At 40.5% G+C, this 18,492-nt stretch overlaps 1 long non-coding RNA gene across 1 annotated transcript; it reads right to left on the bottom strand.

Moving 5' to 3' along the window:
• Positions 1-1,621: 1,621 nt before the first annotated feature.
• LOC147911839 (uncharacterized) lies at positions 1,622-17,720 on the bottom strand. Its single transcript, XR_015550399.1, has 3 exons — positions 17,458-17,720; positions 7,413-7,467; positions 1,622-1,789 (listed from the first exon to the last, which is right to left on the bottom strand). It is a non-coding gene; the product is annotated as an uncharacterized LOC147911839 (long non-coding RNA).
• Positions 17,721-18,492: the final 772 nt, after the last annotated feature.

The following is an 18,492-nucleotide window of genomic DNA, read 5'->3' as shown; positions in this document are numbered from 1 at the left end:
CAGTAAATAAAAACAGTGGGGTTCCGCATTTTGGGGACTGACAAGGCAGGTCAAAGAGGTCAGGGGTTCCTGGGTTCTAGACATAACATGACTTAGATGGCTAACCTTAGAGTCTAGGCTAGCTCAGAGGTAAGTGAAGGCTAGTGGGAGAGAGGAAGGGAGGGAGAGAGGGAAGAAGAAAGGTAAGGCTTGAATCTCTGGGACCTGGGGAAGCCACTTCCCTCTCCGGCCTCAATATTCCTATCTGAAAAGGGTAGATTGAACCAGAGAGTCCTTAAGTGTACTCTCAGGGCCAATATTCATTCTAAGACCTGTGTTGACAGGAGAGGATGCCAACAGGGCATAAGAAAGTTGCCTTTTACCAGCCTCATTTTGTTCTCAAGATCTGTTTCTATTTGCTGCTTTTTTTCCCCTCGAGCTTGCGATCAACTCTCTCCAAAGAAAGGTTTCTATCGTAACAAATTTATACATGCTAAATTTGATGAAGGGGAGGGGCAAGAAAGGAGAACTTGTGAAATATGTGAATATCATTTAAATATGTTGCTGCCCAAGAAGGTACAATGACTAAGATTCAAAGGAAAACCTTTGAAACCTTTCAAGCCTTTCCTTCTTATTGATTCCAAACCTAATAAATCTGTAAATGATAACAGTGCTCAATTGAAATGACTTACAGCAAATGCTGCCTTTCAGGGCCTGTCAGACATCACGCTGCTCTTTCAACTGCACTTTGCATGTACAAAGCAAATTAACGTGGATAGAAACCACTGTAATTTAGGCCAGTTTACCAGTGTACTATTTCATCGCATACAATTGCTTTTGACTTAAATGGTCTTAATTACATATATATGTAATCCGTGGTTTGTTCATAGAGAGTCCTGCAGACAAGGAGAGATGATCCCAACAGCACGTGCTGCTCTGTCAGACTTCTTCATAGGCTGAGGAGAGAAGGCACAGGCCAAGAAGGTGGAGAAGCAGAAGTAAATATGATTTGAGCAGGAAGTAGTCCACAAAATGCCTCTTCTGCTGGGAATTTCACATAGCTCAATACAGAGCCAGTCCTTATCAAAACTGTCAAGTGGTCAGCCAGGGAAAAGGGAGGAAGCCTAGAATTGAGTGGTGTCATGGGAGGCAGGGGCAGAGAGAGTTTGAAGAAGAGTGTGTCTTTGTGGCTTAGGATGCTATAAACAGATGCCCCTGCAGCTACAGCACTAGGAGATAGTTAGCGTTGTCATCCCATGCACTTACAGCAAAATCAGGTTGCCATATTCGTGACGTCTTATAACCCTTACTACAGTATTTCTCTGAATGGAGTCTAGGAACCACCTGCATCAGTATCAGGGGTTGGGTGAAGCTTTTTTAAAACATGGATTCCCTGACTCACAGGCTCCACCTCAAACCTACTGAATTAGGATTTGTGGAGGTGGGGCTTAGGAATATGCACTTTAATAAGCTCCCAGGTGATTTGATGCATGCCGAAGTTTGAGCACTACTGCCTCACTAGAGCAGAAATCCTTGAGGTGCGTATCATGGCATGTGTAGTGCTTCGCACAGTGATGCTGAGTGAATTACTGCAGAGCAAGCACTTCTAATAAATGATTGGCTTTTACAGTACTCACCCAAAGTCAAGTTTTTAGTTTTCTTTTCCTTCTTTGTTAGTTCTTTAATATCCGTGAACAATATCAGAGTGATAGACTGAGAAAACTGGGCATAGGCAGAGAACATTACCTCATTCACAGAGAAAATTAGAGATGATAGCTTCAGCTCCCTCAACTTCCTCCTTGCCTTATTCCTGTTATTAAGCAGAAGACATTCAGTTTATTACCATTATGATATTAAGTGCAGATTTTTCATAGTTGTCCTTTAACAGATTAAGGAAATTTCCGGCTATTCCTAGATTGCTAAATTGTTTTTTTTTTTAATCAGGAATGGAGGTTGGATTGTGTCAAATGCTTTTTCTGCATCTATTGAAATGATCAAATGGTTTTTCTTTTTTAGTCTGTTAATATGGTAATTACACTGATTTTTGAATGCTTAAACTTTGTGTTTCAGCAACTCATGGAAGATTCCAAAAGTTCGCTCTAAATATTCTCAACCAGAGATAATGGCCTAGCTTTGGCCCTAAATTATTTGCTGAGATATCTCACAAGGTAAAGATTATTTTGTTTGTTTTATTGTTGTTGCTGATTTTTTTTAAAGAGTGACGTTCCTTGTAATAATAGAAACTGAAAAGCTAATATGATTTGGGACAGTATAAAAACATAAATGCTTTGGGAAATTGTTTGCTCTATATCTTGTAATATGTGTTGATTGTATATCCATTTTGTTAACTCTACTTATAGAGTGATATTATCATGCCCATTTTCTATAAAACCCAGTTTTATTTGTCTGTGCTACAGGAAGCACAAATCTTGGGACCAAACGAAATGATAATTTATAAATTATATTATTTTATTATTATTATTAATTATAAAAGATAATTAAATTACTCTTAACTCCATTACTGAATTCTAAGTACTATCCCCATTTACCATCTGAGTATCTAGGGAGACAACACTGCAATTTATTTATTTGCTTTTTTTTTTTCAGTGAGGAAAATTGGCCCTGAGCTAACATCTGTTGCCAGTCTTCTTCTTTTTGCTGAGGAAGATTGGCTCTGAGTTAACATCTGTGCCCATCTTCCTCTACTTTGTATGTGGGACATTGCCACAGCATGGCTTGATGAGTGGTGTGTCAGTCCACACCCGGGATTCAAACCTGTGAACCCCAGGCCACCGAACTGGAGCATGCATACTTAACCACTATGCCACCAGGCCAGCCCCTATTTATTTGCTTTATGCTGTGCTTGTAGGTGGCATCCAGCTTTTCTTAGTCAAAGAGGTGATAAAATGTTAGACATACCAGGTCGGTTGCTCTTGGAAAGTTTACTTCAGTTATGTAGTAAGGGTCCTGCTGTACAGTAGCTGATGTGAGTTTGCTCACTCTATTTAATGGCTCTTCTTTTTCATGGTTGATTGGGCCTTAATTTTAGGTTAATAAGTAAAGCTACCAGTGGAGAGCATTTTAGAGTAGCTCCTCCCACTGAAAAAGACTCCATTGGTGAATTTATTTTTTAAATTACTTGGCTTGCTTGTCTTATTATTTTCCATCCCTCTCCTCAGATCTCCTGTTTACTCAATGCCTGTGCCAAGGGGAGGATATTTGGCAATGACTTGCTATAATACTCAGCATTGTCTGAGTATGAAAATCACTTTCAAATTCTTTAATTGTTTGTATTTTTCTTGATTGGTAGAAACATCCCAGAACACTTAATAGTAAAGAGCAAAGGAGAAAAAGTTACTTTTTTCTCATCCAGGATATTTTTTTTCTTTTTGGTGGGGTAGGAGTGGTAAGTTGTAAGAGCTGATGGGCAGAAGGAAGACATAACTAAGTACTAATGGTGATAGGATTATAAAAAAGTAGATTGATTACTATTGTATATTCAGATGACTTAAAATTCTCTATTATAGAATTAATTTCATTCTTCAGGAACTTCTTAAAAGGAAATGCTAGCAATGTAGTAATAAGTGTGGGATGAGATGATTGAAAAGGTACCCAGGGAACTGTTAGAGGTGTCCCTAAGGTGGAGGGTGTGTCCCTGTTTTATTTTGGGATGCAGAGGGGAAGTAGGAGGCAAAGAACTGCTATCAGCAGTTCTATACAGATGTTACCATCCGTAATTAGCAATGTCAACTATTTTCTTTCCCCCCAGTATCAGTCAAGTAGTGTTGAGTAACAACCAAGCACAAAATCTCAGTAGGGCACAATAATAAGTATTTATTTCTTATATGTCAATTAGGGGTTGTCCGATCTAGGCAGCTGAGTTGGGAGGCTATGCTTCAAGCTATAGGTCTGACTGGGATTGGCTCAGTGCCGCTGGTTGGTTGTGATCTGCTCCAGGTGAGTCCATTCTGGGGCTCAGAATGAAAGTGCACCAGCTACCCAGGGCAAGCTGTTCTGGCCATGGCAGAGGCACAAGAAGTAAGTGGACAAAGGATCTCCATAGACATTTCTCCAAAGACGATATACAAATTGTCAATAAGGACATGAAAAGTTGCTCAACATCATTAGTCATTAGGGAAATGCAAATCCAAACTACAGTGAGATACCTCCTCACACACACTAGGATTGCTATAATCAAAAAGTTAGATAATAACAAGTGTTGATGACGATGTGAAAAAATGGTACACTGCTGGTTGGAATGTAAAATGGTGTGGCCACTTTAGAAAACAGTTGGGCAGTTCCTCAAAGGGTTAAACAGAGAGTTACCATATGACCCAGCAATTCCACTCCTAGATATATACCCAAGAGACTTGAAAACATACGTCCACACAAAGTCTTGTATACAAATGTTCATAGCAGCATTGTTCATTATAGCCATGGAAATATAGAAACAACCCAAATGTCCATCAACTGATGAATGGATAAATAAATTGTGGTATATCCATATAATGGAATATTATTTAGTCATGAAAAGGAATGACATATTAATTCACACTACAACATTGATGAACTTATGCTAAGTGTAGGAAGCCTGTTATAAAGAACCACATATTGCATGATTCCATTTATGTGAAATGTTCAGATAGGGAAACCCATATAGACAGAAAGTAGACTAATGGTGGCCAGGGTCTGGGGAAGGAGGATGGTGAGAATGTGGAGTGACTGCTAATGGATATGGGGTTTCTTTTCTAGGTGTTGAAAATATTCCAAAATTAATTATGGTCATTGTTGCACAACTGTGTTTTACTAAACACCATTGAATTAATTGAATTGTATACTTTACATGGGTGAATTGTATGTTATGTGAATTATATCTCAATAAAAAAAGTACATGCACAGATACAGAAACATGCACTTCTTTTTAAAGTCTAGGCTCAGAACTGGCACCCTGTCACTTCTGTCTGTATACCATTGGCCAAAGCAAGTCATATGGCTGAGCCCAAAGTCAAGGAGTCGGGGAGTACACTTGCTTTTTACTAGGAGGAACTGCAAAATCACATGGCAAAGAACGTGGATGCAAGGTAGAGTAAAGAATTTGTGTCAATAATTTAATCTACCACACTCCCTAACCTTTCCTCCTTTTCTTCTTACTCACATTTATTCATATTCTAGGGCTAATTCAAAGATCTTAGAACAACTGGCCATTACTGTTAATTGTATGGTGATATTCAGTACAGATACCTGAAAACAACACTTAGATAACTTTACATCCTTTTCCTTTCCTTTTAAAGATTGCATAAAGATCTATTCTCTTTTAAAATTTTTATTTGGATGTTATTTTCCCATACTTGGATTTTCTCTGCAACATCTGGTTAAAATGAGCTAAAATTTTCATTTTTAAAAAGAGTCAGGTTCTCAAGATGCCTCCTCCAGTACAATACCAGTTTTCAAGAAATGAAAACAGGTGAAAGTTACCTGATACACAATATTTAGGACAACTTGGCTGACTTCAGTATTTCTCACTGTAATAGTTCAACTGGGACGTTCACCTGATACTTCAAATAAAGAATGTAAATACCCTTACTAGACAGTAAGAGTAGATTCTAAGGCAACTCAGACTCTTTGGCTGCAGTGAGATTTTTGTGAAAATGGTATTTTTTTGGAAATAAGTGTATGAGACTTAAAATCTTTTCGTAAGTTTATTTTTACTTTATAAAACACATACACTTTGTTTTTGTCATAGTAAGCTATTGACCAAACATTAGATGAATACATCTTACACTAGTTAATCTGTATATTTCTCTCTACAATCTCATGAGGAACCCCAGTAACAAGGAAGAGATGCTTCAGAAATAAAAGGTAATAAAGATCAATTTTGAATCTGGTAATATGTTTCAAGCTTTTGAAATGTGCATATCTTCCGATCCAGTAATTCTACTTCTAGAGATTTATCCTAATGAAATAATCAGAGTTTGGCATAGATACATATGTATTAAGTTGAATAATATGAAATTGCCAATATTTAACCATTTTTGACCTACAACAATGGCAATTATAGATGGTTCAATGTAATATAAAGATGTTCATCACAGTGTTAAATATGATGAAGATAACTGGGGATAACTGAAATGTCCAACAATAGGATATTGGTTAAATAAATTATGGTAACTCGTATACTAGAATTCTACGAAGCCACTAAAATTATAATGATTTAAATGTATTTTTATTGTCACCAAATGAGTATGTTCATGATATATTATTAAGGGGAAATGATATTACAAAACAGAACTTATAATATGATCTAATTTTTATTTAAAATTATATATATATACATATATATTTAGATTTAAAAGACTGGAATAATATACAAGAAAATGTTCATAGTCATTATCTTTTGGTTGTAGAATTGTATGTAATTTTTACAGTCTACATTTGGGTTACCTGTATTTTCTAGCTTTTGACAATAGAGTATAATTTTAAGTTATGTAAAAATCAATTCTGTAAGAAAATAATAAGTCATGATCATCTGTGGTAGGAAAAGACAAAAACAATTTTGGAATCTATTTGGTTGAACTCAGCATTATTTTAAAGCATCATGCACAATTAAAAAACTTGCCTTCAGGAAACCCTGTTCCAGCTGTTTCCTTGTAGTACTTAACATAAGTTAGATGGCATGCATATAGACTTTATGAGGTATTCCTGGGCTACTTTGAGCAGGTGAAGATATATTTGCCATTATTTTTACTACTTTTGCATTATAGCATAAAGATTAGAAAGCAATTCATTCACGGTGTATTCCATTTTAGGGGAAATAGATAATTGATCTGATAAATAACCTAACACCTTCTAAACACAGGCCCTCACTTACTACCCAAATATTCACTCACAATTTTTCCCCTTGTATTTACAGAGAGCAACCAACTTTCTTATCAGGGACTATTATATTTTTATATTTAAATTAGTTCATACATTTGGGATTGAATGGGCAAGGCTTTTTTTTTTTTTTGTGAGGAAGATCAGCCCTGAGCTAACATCCATGCTAATCCTCCTCTTTTTGCTGAGGAAGACTGGCTCTGAGCTAACATCTATTGCCAATACTCCTCCTTTTTTTTTTTTTTTCCCCAAAGCCCCAGTGGATAGTTGTATGTCATAGTTGCACATCCTTCTAGTTGCTGTATGTGGGACGCGGCCTCAGTATGGCCGGAGAAGCTCTGCGTCAGTGCGCGCCCGGGATCCGAACCCAGGCCGCCAGTAGCGGAGCGCATGCACTTAACCACTAAGCCACGGTGCCGGCCCTGGGCAAGGCTTTTTTTTTAAAAAACTGGACTTAATATTATGTTGGATAATCTCACAATAGAAAAAGTATTTTAAAACGTATTAATTAACCTCTGCCTTATACTTAAATTCCAAAAGAGAAATATTTATTAACTTACTTGAACATTGATCTTAATACATTTTGACCTCAATTTGACTTGTGAAATTCAAGACCTGAAAAATCCAAAATGGATTCATTATTATCACTAATGACATGTAACAAATTTTTAATCATAGAGGAAAGGTTTATTTGTCAACACAAACAAGAAAATAAATGAATTTGCTAATTCCTCCTTCCTATACAATTAGCATTCTTCACAGTATTGGTTGTAGGTGCATATGCCTTTGAGTATATGTGTGTATATGCATCTATATGTTTATATGTGTGTATATAGCTACATTTAGATCTATCTGCCTGTATGTTTGTATAGTGTGTGTGCATGTGTATATATGTATATGATTGCATGTAGATGTGTGTTCATGCATGTGTATTCATATACATATATGAGTATGTTATGTTTATGTTTATGTATTGTATACGTATGCATATCAGTCTAAGGGGGAGGATACTTTAGGGCCATTCAAAACCAATTGAAATGTCAATATACTTGGAAAGAGTCCTATTAGTAATGCAAACATAAAGTTACTTCTGATTTTTGCTGAGCAGAATAAGCGAAATAACGAGCCCATTATAGTTACAGTGTACTCATGAGGCATTTAAGCTTTATAAACTTGCTTTGATCACCTTGCTAAACAGAGAAAGGAAGAATTAGCTCCTGTTTGGGTTGAAGTGTGTTTATTTTTCACATCTCGCATTAGAACCACTAGCTCTAATAGATTTAGGGGCTCTAAGTGTTTTCCATCTTCCTTTGGGCAGAACCAACCCAGCCATTTGCAGAGGAACTTGTCCTTTACAAATGAACAGGTGGATTTCATGTATTAAGGCTGCAACATAAACATGAATGAAAATAATAATCTGACACTAAGTAGGTATGTGTTGGCTGGGTATCTGCCAGTACCAACAAGAAACTGCCAAAAAGGAAGGCCACAAGTCCGGCCCTGTGGCTTGGTGGTTAAGTGCGCGCGCTGCAATGCTGGCGGCCCGGGTTCGGATCCCGGGTGCGCATCGAGGCACCACTTCTCCGTTCATCCTGAGGCCGAGTCCCACATACAGCAACTAGAAGGATGTGCAGCTACGACACACAACTATCCACTGGGGCTTTGGGGGGAAAAAATAAAATAAATAAAATCTTTAAAAAAAAAAAAAAAAAGGAAGGCCACAAGTGAATTTCCAGAAGCCTGGGGCTAACAGGAATCTGGAGATGTCATACTGCATGTTTATGGGGCTCCAGGTGAGACTATAATACCCTCCAGGTTAATTTCCTCTGCCAGCTTCTTACATTGAAGGTGGCTAGCTGGGCAGGGCCCTGGAGGAATGCCCATCCTTTTATCCTACACATTGACTTACTACAGGAGTCAATAATTGCTCCATTGGAGGAACTGTTACTGTCTCTAAAGAAACTAGAAGAGTGAAGGGAGGTTTCAAATCTAACCCCTAACCCTTAGGTGAGCTTAATATGGTTAGGCCAACTCTTGGAGACAGTCAACTTCTGTACTACAGGGTGCCATCATTGAAAGGAAGGAGAGCCAGTGGTACTCTAGTGCTTGACTGGTCTGGAGACCTGGGAGGACAGAGAGTGTCTCTGGTGGGAGGAGCCCTCCAGGCCTCCCCTGATCAGGTCTGCTGGCCACAAAGGAGCCTGTGGGTTCCTCTCAGGTATGCTGGGTAGGATGCTCCTATCTTTGGTACCTTTGGGAGTTCGTTTCCTCACTATCAACTCTCCTCCCTCCTCCAGAAGGATGATGGCTCAGCTCAATTGTTGGAAGAGCCTGGCTTCAGTTCCCCTGTATTTTTTTAGCATTTGCTCTACGCTAATATCACTGGTCTCACTGCCCATTTCACATTCAAAGAATCCTGGAGTTGGGAGAAGCCCCTCTGAGGTCATCTAACCCCATCTCCCAGCCGGGGCAGATGTTCCTGTGAAAAGTCAGGCAAATTACTCTTTTTTGTGACGGGGGTAAAATAAGACTCTCACTGTCTCTCCAGTCTCCCCCGTCCCCACCAAAAAATACTGTAATTTATACAGAATAGACTGCGTTCCTGTCACTACATTTCATTATTTGGAAACTACCCCCCCCCCACTTTCCCAAACGGGACCATCACAAATAGTCACAAAAAGTATCCTTTTCCCCCAGGGTGTCCTTAGATCTAGACCTCTTTTTGGCAGTTCTTATTCCCTATTGCCAGCCAAGTCTAGGCATTGTTACATTGCTAGAAAAGCCATGATGCTATGGTCTCCCTCCCTGTCCATACTGCTGCCAGTGAGAGTTTCCTGAAACATAGGCCTCCTCTACTCAAAAGCCTTCAGTAACTCTCCATTACCAACAGAATGAAGACAAAACTTCTTAGCTAGGTATTCAAAGCCTCCCCAGAGTCGTACTGTATGATAGTGTCATTTCTCAAATACTGTTCCCACCCCCAACTTTGCTTTTCTTTCCTCCCAAACATGTTGTGAACTGCCTTGCTTCTGTTCCTTTGCTCAGACTGCTTCTGCTGCCAGTAATTCTCTGCCCACCTTCTCTGACAGTTGAAATCCCATCTATCCTTCAAGGTTCAAGTAACTGTCACCTCTTTTCTGAAGCTTCCCCCAATCCCTCCATTCAAAAGTAACTGCCTCCTCCTCAGTAACTTCCAATAACATTCTTTTTTTTTTTTCTTTTGCTGAGGAAGATTTTCCCTGAGCTAACATCTGCTACCAATCTTCCTCTTTTTTTGCTTGAGGAAGATTAGCCCTGAGCTAACATCTCTGCAAGTGTTCCTCCACTTTATATGTGGGTCGCTGCCACAGCATGGCTGACGAGTGGTGTAGGTCTGTGCCTGGGATCTGAACCCACGAACCCAGGCTGCTAAAGCAGAGCAAACCGAACTTAACCACTATGCCATAGGCCGGCCCCCTTCCAATAACATTCTTTAGCAACCCTGGTGACACTTGCCTAATATCCTGCTGGCTACTGTCTGCTACTGGAGGGCAAGGATTAGGTCTGCCTTTTGTCTGTAGCCTCCATAGTGTCCAGTACAGTGTCATGGACTTACTGGGCTCTCTGTTTCAGGCCTGACAAGGCTCTGCATGATCCGGCTCTTGCCTGCTACCTTAGCCATATCTCTAGCCACTCTCCTCCTTTCTGTAGCTACACTGGCTTTCTATCAATTCTTCAAAAGTGCCTAGTGATTTCTTACCTTGAGGCTTTTGCCCACACTGTCCTCTCTGCTTGAAATGCTTTTCCATCCATTCTCCATCTACTCATGTAGTTAAATCCTAATCAACCTTCTCCTCTCAAAAACACCACTTCTCAAGGAAGCCTGCCCTGCCCTTTCAGAAAAACTATACATTTATCACCCCACCAGACATCTCATGAGTTTCTAGTCATGGGAGGAGGAGTGAATGAGGGAGAGTGGAGGTCTCAGAACAGACCCACCCTCTCCCTCCACCGCCATGACTAGGAAATGCACACTAATTGCCCACCCTGTGGGCTGTCGGTCAAGAGTGACTACTTTGGGTTTAAGGATATCACAAGACCTGCTCCTTCCCTAGGATGCCCTACCCTTCCCAGCCTATTCCCTTGCCCCTTGGGGCATAATGTTTCCAAGACTCTCCCAAGTTACCTGCTTATCATTAAGAAGAGCAAAAAAATGTGCCAGAAAGAAGCGTCAGGTCAGGTGGGGCCTAAAGTTTGGTTTGTTATTGTGAGGCCCCTCTCTTGGAACCTCACAGTGTCTTAGTCCTCAGTGGTCACGGATCTGAGATCAGAACTAGGTAATAAGAGTAAAGGATAAAGTTAGAGAAACTCATGGGTAGGAACAGAGGGTGGAGAACAAAGCATATATAGGAACAGGACTTGTAATGAGGAAGATCAAGGCAGAATGATGGCATTCTAATTTTGTCGATTTGGGAAGGGCTTTCCAGTACTTTCTACTGCTTCTCAGTTGTGAAAATTGCTGAAAATTAGCCTTTTAGGCAGAGGTTATAAACTGGCAGTTGCAGGTTGAATCTGCTCCTCGGACTTGTTTTAGTTGGCCAGCAGAATGTTGATAAAAATATATTTGAATTAGTTGCCAGCACTTAAGGATTGGAAGATTTCATATAAATTATTTTATTTTTGGCTTCTCTTGAAAAACTGGAAAATCTGGCAGCCCAGCCCCACATTCCCATCCAGCAAGTCAGCTGGAGCTGAGTACGGCCATCCCCTTTGGATGAGGCATATTCTTTCTCGGTTTTCCACAGTCCCCATCCAGTTTGCTTCTCTCATTTATGTTACCTGCCTGGCTCGGTAGGCATTTGAGTTTGCAACTCTTGATATTTTTTTTAAGTTTAATTATGGAAAATCCCAAACATATACAAAGGTAGAGAAAATCATAAGATGAATCCCCATGCATGCATCAACCAGTTTCAACAATTGTCATTCATCACCAATCTTATTACATCAATGCCCTCACCGATTCTGCGACACCCCTACCCCACCACCCCTCTGGATTCTTTTGATGCAAATCCAGACATCATATCTTCTTCTTTTTTTTTTTTTTTTTTTTGCTGAGGAAGATTTGCCCTGAGCTAGTATCCGTGGCCAAGCTTCCTCTATGTTTTGTATGTGAGCTGCTACCACAGCATGACCACTGACGAGTGGTGTAGGTCCACACCCGGGAACTGAACCCAGGCCGGCAAAGTGAAGTGCACTGAACTTAACCACTAGGCCACTGGGGCTGGCCCATGACATCATATCATTTTATCAGTAAATATTTCAATGTGTATCTCTAAAACATAGACCCTTTTTTTGTTTTTTTTTTGCAGGGAAAGATTCACCCTGAGCTAACATCTGTTGCCAATCTTCCTCTTTTTTTTTTTACTCCCCAAAGCCCCAGTGCATGGTTGTATATCCTACTTCTAAGTCCTTCTAGTTCTTCTATGTGAACCACTGCCACAGCATGGCAACTGACAGACAGGTGGTGTGGTTCCATGACCGGGAAACAAACCCGGGCCACCAAAGCAGTGACAGCACTGAACTTGAACCACTAGGCCATCAGGGCTGGTTCAAAGATAGACCCTTTTTATAAACAGAACCATAGTCTTTATCACAGCCAAAACATGACCAATTCTTTATTGTCATAAAATATGCAGTCTGCTAACTTTTTAATTCTTCTCCACATTATTCGCCTCATCTGATTTCCTTTCTCTTTCTTTGTGGAGAAACAAGAATGGGAAGAGTTGGTCTGGGAAAGCAGAATGGGAGTAGAAGTATGAATAGGCTATTCCCATCTCTAGAAAGTAATAGATGGAATGATTCCTTATGTCTGTATAACACCTTTATCTCTTTATACTTTTCTGATTTTTTTGGAAATATGTCTGATTTTACTTGGTCCCTAGAACAACTTTGTATGCATGTAGCAGGTTTTTGCTTTCACAATTTTATATGAAACAATATAGATAACAGTGGGTTAAGTGGCTTATTCAAATTACAGAGATGGTAAAAGAGCTGCGACAAAAACCCAGACTGCCTGACTCCTAGTCAGGCCTTTTTCTGTTGTGCCACACATAAAAGGTGGCCTGGCAGGTTATAATGTGATGACAGGAGACAGTGTGTGCAGTAGTGAACGTTTCCTGAGTGCTTACTCTGTGGCTAGGGGTTGTACTAGGTACATAAGTTACATTATATTATTTATTCCTCTCATCAGTTCTCTGTTATTCCAATCCTAGAGAGAAGGATGCAGAAGACATGGAGGTTAGATAACTTTCCCAGGAACAAACATCTGGAACAAACAACTGGCAGAGCTAGGACTGAAAGCCAGAGCACTGCAACACTAGTATCCCAGTGCTTTCCCATCGTATTAAAGTTGGCAGAGCAAGGGCTTTGGAGTCAGACAGACTCGACTTCAAAGCCTAGCTTTTACTCACTTTGTGACTGTGGGCAACAACTTCCTCATCTTTAAATGGGGGTAACAGTACCTGTCTTAGGGCTAATGTGAGGATCAAATAAGATCATCCATTTAAATTGTTTAGCATATGACTTGGTACAGAGTAAAGGCTCAATAAATGAAAGCTACCAAAAGGGGGATGGTTTACAACAGTACTATCTCCACCAATGTGCCCCAGCAAAAGGAAATCTTATTCCCTCTCTGACCATCCCCTGAGATTAGGACCATCTTATGTTATCCTAGTAATATGTGGTTCATGATTGGTGTTTCCATACATTTTTATAAATGAAATAAAATGAAAGTATACTTTATACTTAGAAATGAAAGAGCACTCTAGTTCTAATTCTAAAGATTTTAACTGCCAAAGGCACAATAGGTTTGACGTGGAAATTCCAAATCCAGTTTTCCAGAAGCTGGATGGCTTCTTGGCTTTTCATCCTAAGAGCTAACTTATTAGAATCTTGAAAACTAGTGCCAAGTGATTCCAGGAAGTCTTTTCTTTTCAAGGAAAAATGGATGTTTGAGAAAGTCTTGAGATGGTGTGAAAATTTTACAAATCTGATCAACCCGGGGTGGGGGGTGTATAAAATGTGAGTGTGATTTCAAGCTCCCCTGCTCCCTTTCCCCCATTTCTGAGCACCTACAAATTCCCAAGTGTTTTAAGGATGTAGGTACAAGTACAAAAGTGGGCAGGCAGGACTAAACAAAGTGGTACAGAATGTACCAAGCAGAAGCAACTAATTTCTAGAGACATCTCCTACATTCTGGGAGCCAGAAAAGGCAGGGGCAAAGACCAGGCCTACTAACTTTTTTTTTTTTTTTTTTGATGAGGAAGATTAGCCCTGAGCTAACATCTGTTGCCAATCCTCCTCTTTTTGCTGAGGAAGATTGGCCCTGGGCTAACATCCTTGCCCATCTTCCTCTACTTTATATGTGGGATGCCTGCCACAGCATGGCTTGATGAGCAGTGCGTAGGTCCATGCCCAGGATCCAAACCTGTGAACCCCAGATCGTCGAAGCAGATTGCGCGAATTTAACCACTAAGCCACCAGGCCAGCCCCCAGGCCTGCTAACTTTTACTGGCCTCAGGGAAAGAAGGTTAAGGATAGGGAGCACAAGGGTCAGTGTAGGGAGAATCCTTGCATAGCTTCCACTGAGCTAATGTATTATTAGTTTCCTATAGCTGCTATAACGTGTTATCACAAACTTGGTGGCTTAGAACACATATTTATTATCTTGCAGCTCTGTAGGTTAGAAGTCCAACATGGGTCTAACTAAAATCACTAAAATCTCACTAGGCTAAAAGCCAGGTGTCAGCACTGCTGCATTCCCTTCTGGAGGCTCTAGGGACTGACATGTTTCCTTGTCTTTTCCAGCCTACATTCTTTGACTCATGGTTCCCTTCCTCCATCTTCAAATCCAGCAATGGCCATTCGAGTCCTTTTCGCATCTCATCACTCTGACCTATTCTTCTGCCTCCCTCTTTTACTTTAAGGACCTTGGTGCTTACACTGGGCCCACTCAGATAATCCAGATAATCTCCCTATATTAAAGTCAGCTGATTAACAACTTCAATTCTATCTTCTACCTTAATTCTCCTTTGCCATATAACATAGCATATTCACCAGTTCTGGGGAATAGGACAGGGATATCCTTAGGAGGAGTTATTATTCTGCTTACCTCAGCTATTGAATGTTACAAAGAGAATTGGCCCCTGTTACCAAAGAGAGACTAGATTAGGAAGAGTTGTGGGATTTCAGCAATACTGACAGAATATTTAAGATTCAGGTGTTATTTGTAAAATGGCTTGCTATAGACCTGCTCTTGAATGGGAAGATAGCATATTTGTAAATATGAAAATTTGCTCTTCAACTTGATTTTCTACTTTTAACACAATTTCGATTAAAAGGGAAAAATAAGCAAGAAAACAAAACAACAGTCTAAGGAGGTGCTGGCCCGGTGGTGTAGTGGTTGAGTTCACGCTCCACTGTGGCGGCCCGGGGTTCGCAGGTTTGGATCCCAGGCACGGACTGATGCACCACTTGTCAAGCCATGCTGTGGCAGCGTCCCATATAAAGTAGAGGAAGGTGGGCACAGATGTTAGCCCAGGGCCAATCTTCCTCAGCAAAAAGAGGATTGGCAATGGATGTTAGCTCAGGGCTAATCTTCCTCACACACACACAAAAAAGAATAGTCTAAAGAAAAATAAGTAAAGATTTGTCTCACTACACACTAGAACAAGCTACAAAGTAGTAATCTTTAAGACTGTGATGCTGGCTCAAATTTCAGATATTTGGGCCCACTCTGTGGCTGAGTGGTTAAAGTTCTGTGCGCTCCACTTCGGGAGCCCAGGTTGGCGGGCCCAGATCCCGGGCGCAGACCTACACCACTCATCAAGCCACGCTGTGGTGGCGACCCACATACAAAATGGAGGAAGATTGGCACAGATGTTAGCTCAGGGACAATCTTCCTCAAGCAAAAAAAGAGGAGGATTGGCAACGGATGTTAGCTCAAGGTGAATCTTCCTCAGCAAAAAAAAAAAAAAAAAAAAAGGAGAGAGAGATTTATCAATGGAACAGAGAGGAGAGGTTGGAAATAGCTTTTAGCATATATAACACTAACAGATGTCAAATATGCACCATAAAACAATGAAAAAATTATTTTATATTAAATAAGCACTTTGGAACAACTGGATAGCAATATAGAAAAATTAACTTAGAACTACACATCTCCTACTATAGGGCACAAGTGATCTCAGCTGGGATTTTAACTGAGTTAAAAAAAGATACAATCAAATCTAAAGAATAGAACAGGCAACTCTTTATAAGCACAATTATTTGACAAAGCATAATCCCAACTGTGGGGAAGAGGACAGACGATTTGTAGAACAAAAGCACATAGAATAAATCAATAGTTGAAAAATAAGTAAACTTCATTATGAGACAAGAAAGTACAAATACAACAAAGTACCATTTTATATCCATTTAATCAACAAAAAAAATTGTTTTTAAAGCTAAAACCCAATATTCGTGAGGCTGTGGGAAAATACCTATGTTGGAAGTGGTGATCCTGATAACAACAGTAGCCGACATTTATTGTGCCCACCTTCCTCACAACACTTCTGTGGAGGGGGACTATTGTTTCTCCCACTTCATAATTGAGGCAACTGTGACTCAGAGAGGTAGGGTAACTCCTCCACACTCACATAGCTAGTATAAGCAGAACCAGCCTAATAAAGCTTTGTTGAATTCCAAACCCTTTGTTCTTAACCAAAACTCTACACTGCCTTCCACAGAAATATGAAACCAGAGCAATGAAAAAATTCTTACCCTCTGACTAACGTATTCCAGGCCCAGAAATGTAGCCTGAGAAAATAACTTCAAAGAAAAAACACTATATATCTATACCTATCTATGTGCACAAAGATGTTTATTAATTCAACAAATAGCTATTGATTGCTCATTATCTACCAGGAAAAAGCTATAAGCAAATTACAATATACGAATGCAAACATTAAAATGATCGATGTGAAGAATATAATCAAATGCGGAAAAATATTTATGAAATAATCTTAAATGAACAAAAAGTTGACCACAGTATTGGATATCCTCTGTATAGAAACAATTGGTCACAGGGTGAGATTCAAGAGCTAAATTTAGTCAGAAAGGTTATGTGATTCGGCACCGGGGTTGAGGGAAATTTCTTTTTTTTTTTTTTTAAGATTTTATTTATTTATTTTTCTCCCCCCAAAGCCCCAGCATCTAGTTGCATGTCATAGCCGCACATCCTTCCAGTTGCTGCACGTGGAACACGGCCCCAGCATGGCCAGAGAAGCGGCGCACTGCTGCGTGCCGGGGATCCGAACTCGGGCCGCCAGCAGCGGAGCGCGCGCGCCCAGCCGCTAAGCCATGGGTCGGCCCTGGGGGAAACCTCTAAGAAGAACGTTTTCAGTGGGGAACCCTACCGCTTGACTTGCGTGAAACCAGGCTGTACGTTTTCGTATTGATTGCCTATAAAAGCCAACTTTGCAAAAGTGGTCTAGGAGCCAAGGTCGGTGGGTAAGAGCTTTTGTCGCTGAGAGAACACCTCCGTCCCCCTGCCCCGCCCGCCCACCAGTGGCTTGATGCTCTTCTTACCGGGTTTCCTGGGAGCCGCCAGTGTTTCTTGAATGGGAAGTGAGGCGAGGGCAGAACGCACAGGCAGGCAGGCGCCGGCGACCAGCGTAGTCGCGCGCTTGCCGAGTGCGGCTACTGTGGAAGCTCGGCTCAGCGCACAGAAAAGTAACCATTTTCATTTACACAGTCAGTACACTGATCCCTTTTTCGCTGGAGTGAAATCGCTGTGTGTCATGGGCTATGGGGGCTTTCAGCTTCGATTCACTACACTTTTTCAGAGTCAGACCCCTCTAGCGGCCATGGCTGCCACCCAGAGCACAGAGGCTAGGTTCTGGGGGCGGGACTGCGGGAGTGGGGTAGGCGTGGGGTGGGGGTGGGAGGGTCCAGGGGTGGGGGATGGGGACCTTTTATAGTCTGTGTCCATTTGAATTTTTAGGCCCTTTCCAATTATGCCACTAATTGTTTAAGGGGTTGCAAGACTAAAAAAGTTTTTAATCACTAACCTGCTTTTGAAGGGACTTTTTTTTTTTTTTTTTTGCTTACAGGCTGCTTCCTAATCTGAGGAGTGTGTGTTTTTCATTCTTTATTTACCTCTTGAGATTTGGTGAATAATATTGTTCAAAAGTAGAGTACATGAAACAGGTATTTCTTGTGCTTCCCCTGCCCCAACGAAAAAACCACAGGACCAGCTTCCTTAAATTAATACAGCATACTGCTAACCGTATCACATTCATCACTTTTTTAAAATATATATTTTTTATTTTATTGAGGTCATAATGGTTTATAACATTGTGAAATTTCTGATGTACATTATTATTTATCAGTTTCTCTATAGACTGCATTGTGCTCCCCACTGGTAGTCTAATTTTTATCAGACGCCTTGTATATGCACCCCTTTACCCCTTTTGCACACCCCCAACCCCTTTCCCCTCTGGTAACCACTAATCTGTTCTCTTTGTCCATGTGTTTATCTTCCACATATGCGTGAAATAACATGGTGTTTGTCTTTCTCTGTCTGGCTTATTTCGCTTATTTCACTTAACATCATACCCTCAA

This window comes from Ceratotherium simum, chromosome X, assembly GCF_057802395.1.
Source record: "Ceratotherium simum simum isolate JZ-2026a chromosome X, ASM5780239v1, whole genome shotgun sequence".
NCBI lineage: Eukaryota > Metazoa > Chordata > Mammalia > Perissodactyla > Rhinocerotidae > Ceratotherium > Ceratotherium simum.
The sequence above is the reverse complement of the archived record's forward strand: the minus strand, read 5'-3'. Positions and strand labels throughout refer to the sequence as shown.